The sequence below is a fragment of the Sapajus apella genome, unplaced genomic scaffold (assembly GCF_009761245.1).
Source record: "Sapajus apella isolate SASKATOON/1434 unplaced genomic scaffold, GSC_monkey_1.0 scaffold3, whole genome shotgun sequence".
Taxonomy (NCBI): domain Eukaryota; kingdom Metazoa; phylum Chordata; class Mammalia; order Primates; family Cebidae; genus Sapajus; species Sapajus apella.
The window spans coordinates 23,296,300-23,309,743 of NW_022436943.1; positions in this window are offsets into that span (position 1 = coordinate 23,296,300).

Consider the following 13,444-nt stretch of genomic DNA (forward strand, 5'->3'; position numbering starts at 1 on the left):
GGGAAGGAGGGAAGGAGGGAAGGAGGGAAGGAGGGAAGGAGGGAAGGGAGGAAGGGAGGAAGGGAAGAAGGGAGGGAGGAAGGGAGGGAGAGAAGGAGAAGAAGAGGAGGAGGAAGAAAAAGAAGAGGAGGAGGAAGTAGGAGGAGAAGGAGGAAGAGTAGGAGGAAGAGGAGGCAGAAGAAGACAAAAAAGGAAGAAGAATCTATTCAACTGGGCAACACATGCTTTTATTAGGTACCTAGTACGTGTTAGATGCTATGAACAACTGGATGATAAAAAACTGCTATTTGGGTTTCAAAGACAATGGGGACTGACAGAATTAAACACGTGATTTGATTATGGGAGATAACTGCTGTGAAAGAGACGTTACTGAGGTGCTATGAGAGCACAGAAAGAAAAGCCCTCTTTTACTAAAAATGATAAAAAAGCAACGAGTTACTTGAAGAAGTAACTTGTGACCTGATTCTTGAAGAAACTGAAAAACAAGTACAAGCATAAGGGCATCCAAAAGTAATTTTGAACAAAAATATGAAATATTTTAGAACTCACAAAGAGGTCTCCATAATTAGAAGATGGACTACCTGTGGGCAAATATATCCATCCAATTTCAGTCAGGAGACAGAAGCCACTCCAGCTATGTGACCAGAAATAATTTAATATAATGATTAGATGGGGTTTGGCATGGTGGCTCACACCTGTAATCCCAGCACATTGGGAGGCTGAGGAGGGTGGATCACTTTAGTTGGGAGTTCAAGACCAGCCTGGCCAACATGGTGAAACCCTCTCTCCGCTGAAAATACAAACATTATCCGGTGTGTTGGAGCGTGCCTGTAATCCCAGCTACTAAGGAGGCTGAAGCAGGAGAATCACTTGAACCCAGGAGGTGGAGGTTGCAGTGAGCCGAGATCACACCACTGCACTCATGCCAGGGTGACAGAATGAGACTCTATCTCAAAACCAAAATCAAAACAAACAACAAAAAAATGACTAGTTGGTAAAAGGTAGTCCGAAAAAGACAGAAGAAGAGACTCTAAGAATACAGGAATCACAAATGTAGGGGGCAGCTACTGTGTTTTGGACTGAGGAAGACAGAGATGGAACAAACTTGAAAGAAAGTTCCCCCAAGGCTGAGTTTCAGACTTAGTTGGAGAGGATGGGTTGCTGCCTGCTAGTAGTGGGAGAGAAGATCACTGCGGTGCCACAATTCAGAGTAGGAAAGCAGGCAGCCACCTGCTGATGTGCTAGCAAAATCTGCCGGAGAGGGGACATCATTGGGTCGTGCCTGTGTCAGCCTTGCCGTAGAAGCCAAGAAGTGGCCTGGAAAAGTAGCTCTCAGAACCAAAAAAAAAAAAAAAAAAAAAAAAAAAAACTGCCCTGCAGTGTGGCTTCATCCCCCACTATCGTAAGGACTCACAGTGCAGCAGCTGACCAATGAGAAACGTTTACAGGGTTCAACTTTGGTGTCATAAAGCAAGTCAAAGAAAAGCGCATTTGGGATTGAAGGGCAACCAATTAAAAACCAGCACAGCCAGTGGTTGGGAAATGAGGCTGCAAAACACCGGTAGGGACGTCAGGACAGTTCCTTGAGTGGCCGTGAATGGACCCAGTTATCCTCTTTCTTGTTTGTAGTTCTCAAAAGTAACTGTAGAATGTGCGGGGAATGCAACACCCTGGAACAAAGAGGAACTGGCTAGAACAGCCAGGGCTCCCTTTCAATCCACCCTAGAAATAGGATGCCCTTCAATGACTTTGCTCAGCAATTTCATGTGACCCTGGGATATACAATCCAGGGCAGGCTACTTTCCGAGGTCCTTCAGCTTCAGTACATGTAGGACATACAGAGATAAGACTCCATCGACTCCAGACGGCTTCCCTGAGACTTAGAGAAGCAGCTCACAATTAATCCTAGGTTTCTGTGGTCCCTTACTGCTCTATCTGTAAGTAATAAATCTGCATCATGTAATTGATTATGGGCATGAGTGTTGTCTTACTGGACTCAGACAAGCTGGTAACCAGTGCACATTAACCTGCTTCACAGGGACCCCATCATCAAGATCATTGTAAATCACATTGGATATCATGGGCATGATCTTGCACATCCAAAAGGAAAGCAATTTTGCTGTGCAAAACAATCATCTGGGGTATTTATTGAGAGAATGGATTCAAAGCATCATCTTTGAATTTTACTTTTGTAAGTAGGAAGTAATCACATTAAAAAATACATTGCTGGGGATTCTGCTGCAGATGTTTCTTGAACCACTTTTTTCGAAAGAGTGATGTAGATGATGGAGAACTTGTGAAAGCTTTGAAGCAGGTGAATAATGTGTTTATATTTGTGTTTGAGGAACTTCATTCGAGCTACAGATAGTAGATTGAAAGTGAAATCTATGACTATTGGATTTGTCATTTTGTTTAGATAGCTTATTGACACTGTTCTACGTGATTTGATATGCAGATTATTTTGTAGCTATATAATAAGTTTAAAAATATCAGACTTAAAATAATAGAATGCTAAGTAAAATGCCAAAACAATATCAAACAACACATTTGTGACAGCCTGGTCATTTGTTTCCACTGGTAAAATGAAGGCTATCTAGTAATATACAGTATTTTGTACAAAGTGATTGTTCAATTAATGTTATTGATTGTCTTGCAGGCATTCCTAGCTGACAGACATGTTACTGTAAACTAAAATAATAATACTTCTTTTCATTTAGCAAGATGGCATGACTGGGATTTAGCCATGGGCAGTACAAAATGCAAAATAAATTTCAGATATTTGATAAGTTGCGATTTTTTTTCTAGGAAATAACATGTTTTCATTTGAATGGGTATTAAAAAAGTGCCTATATGTTTCATTTTAGGGTCTGTATAGAAGACTAGATTTTTTTGACTCCATTATTTTTATGCCAAAAATTGCTTAAATTTTTTAATCATATAAGAATCAATAGATAAAATATATACATACAATTCAAATTCAAGATCAAATATTTATTACCAACAGTTAAAGAATTTTATGCAAAATGCCTAGACACAGCCTGACACACAATAGGTGAACAGCACCATTTATATTCCTTGGAATCAAGGAAGATTAATGGTGACCCTGGTTTTGAAAGTTTAGGAGTTTCAAGTGACTGCAGAAGTGACATAAGCTTTGGATTCCCAGGGTCATTATTATTTTTAATGCTTGTGATCAAGAGCCATTTTACTTACCTTTCTGCACTTTAATTTTTTCTTATGTATGTATACATACACATGCACACATATGTTTATAATTGAACATTTACTATATTAATATATGTCACTCTGCCAACCAATTAATTTATATAATCTAATTTAATTATCTGATTTGTTCCTTGAAATAAATCTTTAGTGTACAGGCAAGGAAAGTAAGCCTCAGCCAAGTGAACTGAGGAGTTTACTTCATGAGAAGTGTCAGCACTGAGGTTCAAATACAATCACCCTTACCCTGTTGAGGATATGGTGGCAATTGTCACAAAGTTCTCCTCTCCCACATCAGATCTAACCAGAAAAACACAGGCAGATATGTCACAAGCAGAGGGAGAATTTGAATTTCAACTTTATCTAACAAAGTTTAGGACCCCTTGTTACAAGTATACTGTGTATTGAATTATTTGAGAAGTCCTAGGATAAACAAGTATGCTTTTCCTTGAACTCGTTATTTGTCTAATGAAGAAATATGCACAGAATATATATGCACATATACATACACACACGTGTAGAATATGTGCATTTATTTACCTGTGTGTATATGTATATGTACATTTATGTGTGTACTCTAATCAACTACCTATAAATTTGTACTGCATGCAAACACAGATAATATATATGTGTGTATGTATATATAGTTGTGTGTGTATATAGATACACACCCTTTTCCCTCTTTCTAAGACCATAAACTCCTGATAGATACTACATTTCATCCTTCTCATCTCTGGAACACATTTGGCCATTAACTGTTCTCAAAAATATTGGTTGAATTAAGTACATGAAATGAGCCAAGGGCATGAAGCATTTTCCATATTTTCAAATAAATCAATATAATTGTTTTTCAACATATCATTTACTAAATTTTGTTAGTATAATTTACATTGGTCCACATGTGGCATGGAGTAGTTGTAGAATATCTTGATTATTGCAAAACTGTTGACAAAATTCCCATGAGGGTTTATTTGGGATTAAGTAGTGAGCTAGGTCTTAATACTATTAGGTAGAATTGAAGCTAGTTGATCATCCACACAAAATGAGAAGTTTAATTAATGATTTTGTGCCAACATAAATCAATATTTCTGTAGCTAGCTATAGGGCTATTTCATGTGCAGCATGTTTAGACAGCATTTATTTGTACTATTTAATCATAGAAAATTATTTTTAAAAACTTAGAAACACCCACAAATTCCACTAATGACAAAAGTAACAAATCCTTCAGCCCATCTCTATGATCATGTTTTAAAAAACTAAGGTAAAATTTTGCATACTTTTTTTAATCCTGAATTTGCAGTTTTGGTGTACTTGTTTAAATATTTGTCAAGTTTTATACTTTTGCTTAATACTGTCTATGCTGGTTCAGCATGACATGGTATTAGGACCTGTAGTTTCAGGGAATGTCACACTTACTGCATTTATTTGACACACAACTGTTGCTAGACAGCAAATCATAAAATACAAATCTGAATTGCATGCCATGTTTCAAAAAATCCAAAATTCTTTGCTTTTCCTATGTGTATTAAGCAATAATGATAAAGAGGTAGCATCTGTGAGTTGGTCTGTTGTGGGCAGGCACTACTCCCACATTTTAAAGCATTTTCGTATTTAGATTTCATTTTGCAGTAAAGGTGTTTTTCTGGGCCTATTGCTTATCTCACCTTTCTTAGATATTCACTAACATCATATTAGCTACCCCAAGTAATAACAGATTTCTTTTTTTCATATGAATCAATTTGTCATATTGATCTCCATAACTTTGAATTGTCACATAAACTATTTCTTTAGTGAGACTGAGACTGGAAAGTCATTATACTGGAAAAATAATTAGTCTTCCTAAATGGATTAAAACATTTCAAGAGACTTTCTGGTGAAAATCATTTATTAAGCAGTAATTAACTAAGTCAGTCAGTAAGCTCAATTATGTTTAATATTTTTATGGCTTTGAATTATTAGAAACAATGAACTTACCTTTACTTTTCAATTATGTTTTTATAAAGCTATACTATCAAGATAGTTTGATAACTTGAACTATAACTTTTAAATATTTAGACATGTGATTCTTGGCTCCCTTTTTGTATTCTTGCCTCAGGATCAGAAACGCCTGACTTGGTAGTTGAAAAAATTCAATTTTCTCTAAAATGTCCTTCTTTTATATTTTTCTCTTTGTATTCTTTATCATGACTAGATCAGATATGCTTCATTTAGCTTTATTTTAAAGTTTTTCCTCTCATGAAGTTTGTACGGTTAACTTTTAGTTCATTCTCACAAGATGTGAAGACTTTACCAAATGAAATTTTACATGAAAATATCATGTTCTAAATGAAATTATCTTATTAAAAATTAAAGAGTTTCTAAAGTTACTTTGTGTAGTTTTGAATGCAAATACACAAAATTGGAATGACTATATAATCAAATCTGCAAAATGTTTCCTAATATGCTTTCCATTCTAATAAACATCTTTTAGCTTAAAAATATATAATATTCTAACTAAAATTATTAATAAATATATTATGAATTAATTTCCTGCACTTTTGATTTAATTTTCTCTGTATATGTAAATTTTGCACTCATCATATTTTGAAATTTTGATCTTGTAATAATATTTATTCAATAATGCAATCATACTTCTGACTTTAGAATGTCAGTATATCAGATTTATCAACTTCAATTAGCTGAAGCTAATTTTCAGATATGAACAATTACTCAGAATGATATTATGGACTTGTTTATGTTATTTATTGATAATGTTTTTGGCTGGAACTGAGGCCAAATTATTACGGGTAATTATCAGTATTGTATTTCTGCCATTCTCTGGCCTATTGAACTTATCTTCTTACACATTTCAAAAAACTACTAATATCAAGAAATTGAAATTCAAATGAAATCAGGAGAAGGAAGTGACATTATTCAGTGGAGAGATGCTTTTGCTGAAAGACGGTTTTTGTTCTGCCTCTCACACTAAAATTGGGGCGATGAGCAAGTCGCATTATTTCTTTGGGTTTCAGTTTTTCTATTTGTAAAATAAAGTTGGGTTTCAAGCCTTCTAAAGTTTTTCTAATTCTAAGGCTTAAAGGGACAAATGTTCTGTCTATATTTTATGATTCCTCTAGTGCTCAGCACATTGCCTGGCTCCCAGCAGGCACTCAATAATATGTGTTGAATGGCTACCTATCAGACCTTATATATTTAAAGCATGAAAAATGTGGCCTTAAAATGAGGTGGCTTGGGTATTAAAGATACACAATCCAGAAGAAGACAAAGCTAAAATAAGTTGATGGAACATTCTAAGATTCCACATAAGCAATTTTAAAATTACAGTGTTTATCATTGATAAGTCTAAATATGTTCTGTGGATTCTTATGGCTCTAGTATCCCAGATTCGTCACCGTCAGTCTGCATTTTGATAGGCTTTGTGTCTATTGTCTCATTTCCTATAAAAACATTTGCATTCTAATTATTTTTTGACATAGAGTCCCTGTCACCCAGGCTGGAGTGCAGAGGTGCCTCAGCCTCCTGAGTAGCTGGGACTACAGAAGTGTGCTACCATGACTGGCTGATTTTTATTTCATTTTTTACATTTTTTGTAGAGGCAGAGTCTTGCTATGTTACACAGGCTGATCTTGAACTCCTGGCCTCACTTGTCCTCCTGCTTCAGCCTCCCAAAGTTCTGGGATTAGAGGTGTGAGCCACAGCACTCAGCTTTGTCTAAATTTTTTCAATTGAAATTGATATTCATATTAACCAGAGGTTAAACAAAACAAAAATAGTATTACCTCCCTCTGTGGTCCCTGTACCCTTCAAAATCACTCCAACCTCATTTTTCTGAATAACAAGCTAAATCCTGTACTGTGGTTTTCAAATGTAGGCCTGACTTTATGGATTTTTTTTTTTTTTTTTTGCTTCTTGAAATCAACAATTTTCAATCACTTTATATTTACATAGACTCAGCTTAGAAGTTAAATATTAACACTGACTCCTAAACTGATAATCAGGACAAGAGGTATATATGTAACATTGTGGAACTATTCCTACATTCAGAAATTTAAAGCACTCTGAGGAGGAAAGACTAAAAACTCTTCTGGAAACATGAACTACTTGAACCACTTCAGTAATTTTCAATTGCTTTGTGATGTAGAAGCAAAGAACCTCGATCATTTTCACACTGAAGCACTTAAGCTCTCTGATAATTTTAGACCCTTACAGTCATTTTCAGAATATCATCATTTCCCCCACTGAAGTGGTTTTAAAAATATGTGAAGTGTTTTAATAATTTTCAATTATCTTCTATGGCAAATGCTCAAACACTGATCACCTCCAAATTTATGAGCTAATAACATTTGAAGAGATCCAATATTTTCTTTTAAAAAAACAATGTGTAATTTTAATTTTTTTATTAAGTGATTTCAATTTGGATTGAATAGACTACTAAGTAATGTAATTAAAGATATATGGAATAAAACCTAACTGTATGAGAAGTCAATTAAAAATGCAAATGACAGAAAATAAGGCATCTTTCTCATCTCAATCCTTGAACAAAATGCTTGGAAAATATATTTTAATTCCTTCATTTTAAGATATTGACCAAAAAAATATATAAAATAAACTTAAAAATGAAGCTAAACAAAGTTGTGTGATTAAATGGAGACCAGAAAACAGTTTAAACAATGCCCTTTGAAAAGCAAAAGGACCTTATTTCAGAAATATAGGGATATACTAATATATTAATAATGTGCCCTCTGTAGAAAGTGGTAAATATGTAGTTAGGCATATCTAAAGTTTACAAATTAAAAAGTTTTAATCTATTTGGGACAATACCCAAGAGGACTTCTTTAAGCTAAGTAAACCATAATTGTAGAAAACAATAACTAAATTATTTGATACCTTTTTACCTCAATTATGAATGTTCTTTGAGATCTATTTCAGAATATGACGTTTTTCCCTAATATTTGTAAACAATGCTTTCTCCTTCTCTCAAAATGCTTAAATAAAATTGACAACGAGGAACATGCAAATTACCCAATGGTTTTCAGTTCTTAGAACAGTTGTTAGGACCATGACACCATTATGTGAGGATCAGGGAACTGGGATATTAAGGAGGAGAGGGATAAGGAAAGTCTATATGAACACTTGAGGATAGCTGTGTGTCTACGGCGATAAAAAACTGATAAATAAAGGCCAAGGAGATACCTTTAGATATCGCCTACATACAATTTTTATTTTACAAATAGGGAAATTGGGAACTAAAATGGCTAAAGGAATTATCCAAAGACTCCTATTTTTATGATAAACAAAAAATTAGATTTTTCACTCTGTGTCTTCCTTATATATCCTTTTCCACGGTCATTGCCTAACACATATGGAAGCTCTACTGCAAAATAAATTGAATCTTCCTTTGTTGACAATATGAATTAAATAAAAAATCATGGAAATTTACAACTGGAAAAAATGTTGGACTTCAACTAAATTGATTCAGCCATTCCATTTTATGGGTAGAGAAGGTGAGTCTTAAGAAGTGAAATGACTTGAAGGTGGCAGAGGCCTGACAATAATTCACGTCTCTGGCCTATGTTTTATTTTGACAACTTACATTATAGATTCACTTTCTATCATTCTAGTCACTTAGAACAGTTTCTTTATTGTATGTCACTGTGAATGAGAAGAGAGAAAAAAATACGGTAACAGGCACTTGGCTGCAAAATTTTGTAGAAAATATATTTGAGAGGTCTTTTAACCATATGCTTTAAAATATATAACCATCTAAATTAGAGTTTATTATAAAATGAAATATTGAAATACTAGAAAATGCCACTTTGAGAAATATATATGTGATAAAATAAATTTAAGTTAATTACATCTTAGAAATAATATTATTTAATAATATATCTGAATTTGACAATAGAAGGGATCTGGTAACTGGAAACATGAAGAAATAAAAATAATTGTTTAAAACTGATTAGTAGATACAGTTTAAGTTAGTATTGTAATTGCACTGATATTGTGACCTGCGATATCTCTACAATTTTATTTTCAGCCTCCCGAGAAAATCGGTTTGCATAGCTAAATTGTGGTGGATATGTAATATGAATAATCATGAGCATTTCAGCACTCATTTTCCCACGTGATACAAGCAAAGATGAAGCAGAATCCCACTGTCACCTACAGTTGTTATCCTTTACAAATCAGTTTCTATAGGTAATGTACACTAGATAATTACATAAATAGAAGGTCTATTTAATTATTGGGGATTTTACTCCCAAATCTCCAAAATACTGTGATAAAAAATTTTATTACATAAAAGCAACAAGCATTTATTTTGAGTAATATTACATGCCCAAAGGACAATGCATATTTATTTGGTGGTATTACAAGCCCCAAAGCAATGTGTATTTATTTTGGATGGTATTATAAGCCCAAAGTAACTTGGTAAATGGTACAGATCACATTAGAGTGATAGCACATGAAACTCTGTGCTTAAGAGAAGGCTCAAGAGACGTGGTATGGTAAGAAGGTACCACAGTAAGTGAAACTCCTAGTCTCACTAAGCACAGACATCAGGGGACCATTCAGAACCTCAGTTGATACATTCTATTACTGATGCAATAGGGCCAACATAAGTGAAAGAAAGTCTGGATAAGCTGTCCACTCTTCCTAATATCCAGATTGTATGTAACTCTCTTAGAGCCAGCTGGTGAGTCATTCTACTTCAGAGAAAGTTTCCATTACTGGAACCAGTCCAGTCCAGCAGCATAATTGGGACACACAGTCTCACAGTTTCAGATATGTGCTAATGTAGTCCCAAGAGACCTCCAGATATAAATCTTGGAAGACACTTAGGAGTGTTGTTGGACCCTGAAATGATTATACAGCTTCCTTTCAAAGGGGAAGACACAAAGTAAGAAGCTGAATGAAACCTGAAGAATAAAATGTCAAACTATATTTTATTTGTTAAAGAAATGTGTATATGCTCACAGTTTAATTCAAACAAATGCAATAGAGTACAAAGAGAAAATTACACATGCATCCCAAATCCCATCAAGTAGGATTGACCATAGTCAACTTAAGGTAAATATGTACACAAATGACCTTCAATACACATGTTTATGTAAAAAGGATGACTGGGTAGATAGATTAAAGATGGCTGAATAGTTAGATAAATAAAGTCATACCTTTTTATTGTGATTTGAGAAATATATATGTGATAAAATAAATTTATTGAGCTTTGTAGATATTGAGTTTTTCAGAAATTGAAGGTTTGTGGCAACCCTGTGCCAAGCCAATCCATCAGCACCATTTTTTCCAACAGTGTATACTCACTTTGGGTCACATTTTGAAAATTATCTCAATATTTTAAACTTTTTAATTTTATTGTATGTTCTTTGGTGATCTAGGATCAGTGATCTTTTATGTTACTGTTATAATTGTTTTGGAAGCACCATGAAGTAATGCACACATAAGATGGCAAACTTAGTTAATAAATGTGTATTTCTAATGGCTCCACTAAGTCACCGTTCCCTGTGTCTCTGCCTGTCCTCAGTCCATCCTGCTCTGTGAGACACAACAAAATTCGGCCATTTAGCCAGGTGTGGTGGCTCATTCCTGTAATCCCATCACTTTGGGAGGCTGAAGCAGGTGGATCACTTGAGGTTGGGACTTTGAGACCAGCCTGACCAACATGGAGAAACCCCGTCTCTACTAAAAATACAAAATTACCCAGCTGTGGTGGTGCATGCCTGTAATCCAGATGCTTGGGAGGCTGAGGCAGGAGAATCGCTTGAAACCAGGAGGTGGAGGTTTCAGTGAGCCAGGATTGTGCCATTGCACTCCAGCCTGGGCAACAAGAACAAAACTCGGTCTCAAAAAACAAACAAACAAACAAACAAATAAAACCAAAACCAAAAATAAAAACAAACAACAAAAAAAGAATTAGGCCATTTAATGAGGAAGAGTTGCACATCTCTCAGTTTGAGCTTCACTTTAAGCTTAGTGAGAAAGGCATATCAAAAACAGAGATAGACTAAAAACTAGGCCTTTTGTGCCAGTTTGCCAACTTGTGAAAAAAAATTGTTGAAAAAATTTAAAAGTGCTACTCCTGAGAATGGGAATTAGAAGAAAGCAAAACAACCTTTATTGCTAAATGAAGAAAGTTTTAGTGGTCTAGATAGAAGATCAAAATAGCTATAATATTCCCATAAGCCACAGCCTAATCCAGAGCAAGTCCCTAACTCTCTTCAATTCCATGAAGGCTGAAAAAGGTGAGAAGGTGTGGAAACCAGCAAAAGAAAAGTTGGAAGCTAGCAAAAGCTATTTCATGAGGTTTAAGAAAAGATGCCATTTCTATAACATAGAACTACAAGATGAAGTAGCAAATGCTGACATAGAAGCTGCGCCAAGTTAGCCAGAAGATCTAGCTAAGATTATCCATGAAGGTGGCTGCACTAAACAACAGGTTTTCAACGTAGAGCAAACATCCTTCTAATGAAAAAAGATGGCATCTAGGACTTTCATACCTAGAGAAGAGAAGTCAATGCCTGGTTTCAACGTTTCAAAGAACAGGCTAACTCTCTTGTTAGGGGCAAATTCAGTTGATGGCTTAAGTTGAAGCCAATGCTTATTTACCATTTTGAAAATTCTAGGTTCCTTAAATTTATGTGAAATTTACTATGCCTGTGCTCCGTAAATGGAACAGCAAAGGCTGAATGACAACACATCTGTTTACAGCACGGTTTATTAAATTTTAAGCCCACTCTTGAGAACTACCACTCAGAAAAAAAATTCTTTTAAAATATTATTGGTCATTGACAATGCATTTGGTCACAAAAGAGCTCTGATGGAGATGCACAAGGGAATTAATGTTGTTCTCTTTCCTGCTAACACAGTATCCATTCTGCAGCTCATGGATTAAAAAGTAATTTTGACTTTTAATCTTGTTATTTAATAAATACATTTTGTAAGAATATAGATTCCATAGATAGTGATATGGTTTGGCTGTGTCCCCACCCGATTCTCGCCTTGAATTGTAATAATCCCTATATGTCAAGGGTGGGGTCAGATAGAGATAACTGAATCATGGGTCGGTTTCCTCCATACTGGTCTCATATTGTTCTCATGGTAGTGTATAAGTCTCATGAGATCTGATGGTTTTATAGATGGGAGTTCCTCTGCACAAACTCTCTTGCCTGCCACCATTTAAGACGTGCCATTGTTTCTTCTTTGCCTTCCAATATGACTTTGAGGCCTCCCCAGTCATGTGGAACAGTGCGTTCATTAAAAGTCTTTCCTTCATAAATTATTCAGTCTAGGGTATGTCTTTATTAGCATCATGAAAACAGATCAATATGGATAGTTATTCCTCTGATGTATCTCAGCAAAGGAAATAGAAAACCTTCTGTAAAAAACTGACCATTATAGATGAAGATCAAAATATCAACATTAACATGAGATTGGAAGAAGTTGATTGCAACTCTCATGAATGACTTTGAGAGTTTAATAACTACAGGCATGATGAAAACAGCAAGAGATCTAGAATTAGGAGGAGATCTTAAAGATTTGGCTGAATGCTACAATCTCATAATCAAATTTTAACTGATGAGAAGTTGCTTTTTATGGATGGGCAAAGAAATTGGTTTCTTGAGATGGAATCAACTCCTGGTGCAAAGGCTGTGAATATTACTGAAGTGACCACAAAGGATTTAGAATATTCCATAAAATTAGTTGATAAAGGCTGTGGCATCATTTGAGAGGACTGACTCCAATTTTGAAAGAAGTTCTACTGTGAGTGAAACACCCTCATACAGCAACACATGTTACAGAGAAATAGCTTGTGAAAGTAACAATTTTGCATGTCCTTCACATGTACCCCAAAACCTAAAATGCAATAAAATAAATAAATGGGGAAAAAAAAAGAATTCAAAAAAAAAAAAAAGAAAAAGTAAGAGTCAATCAATGTGGCAAATTTTATTGTTGTTTTATTTGAAGAAATTGCCACACTTCAATCTTGGGCACTTGCCACTTTGATTAGTCAGCAGCTATCATAATGGAGGCAAGAGCTTCCACCAGTGAAGAGATTACAACTTGCAGACTGCTCAGATGATCATTAGCAATTTTGAGCTATATAGTATTTTTAAAATAAGGCATATACATTGCTTTTTTTTAGACATAGTGCTATTATGTAGTGCAAACCTAACTTGCATATGCCCTGGAAAACCAAAAAGCTTTA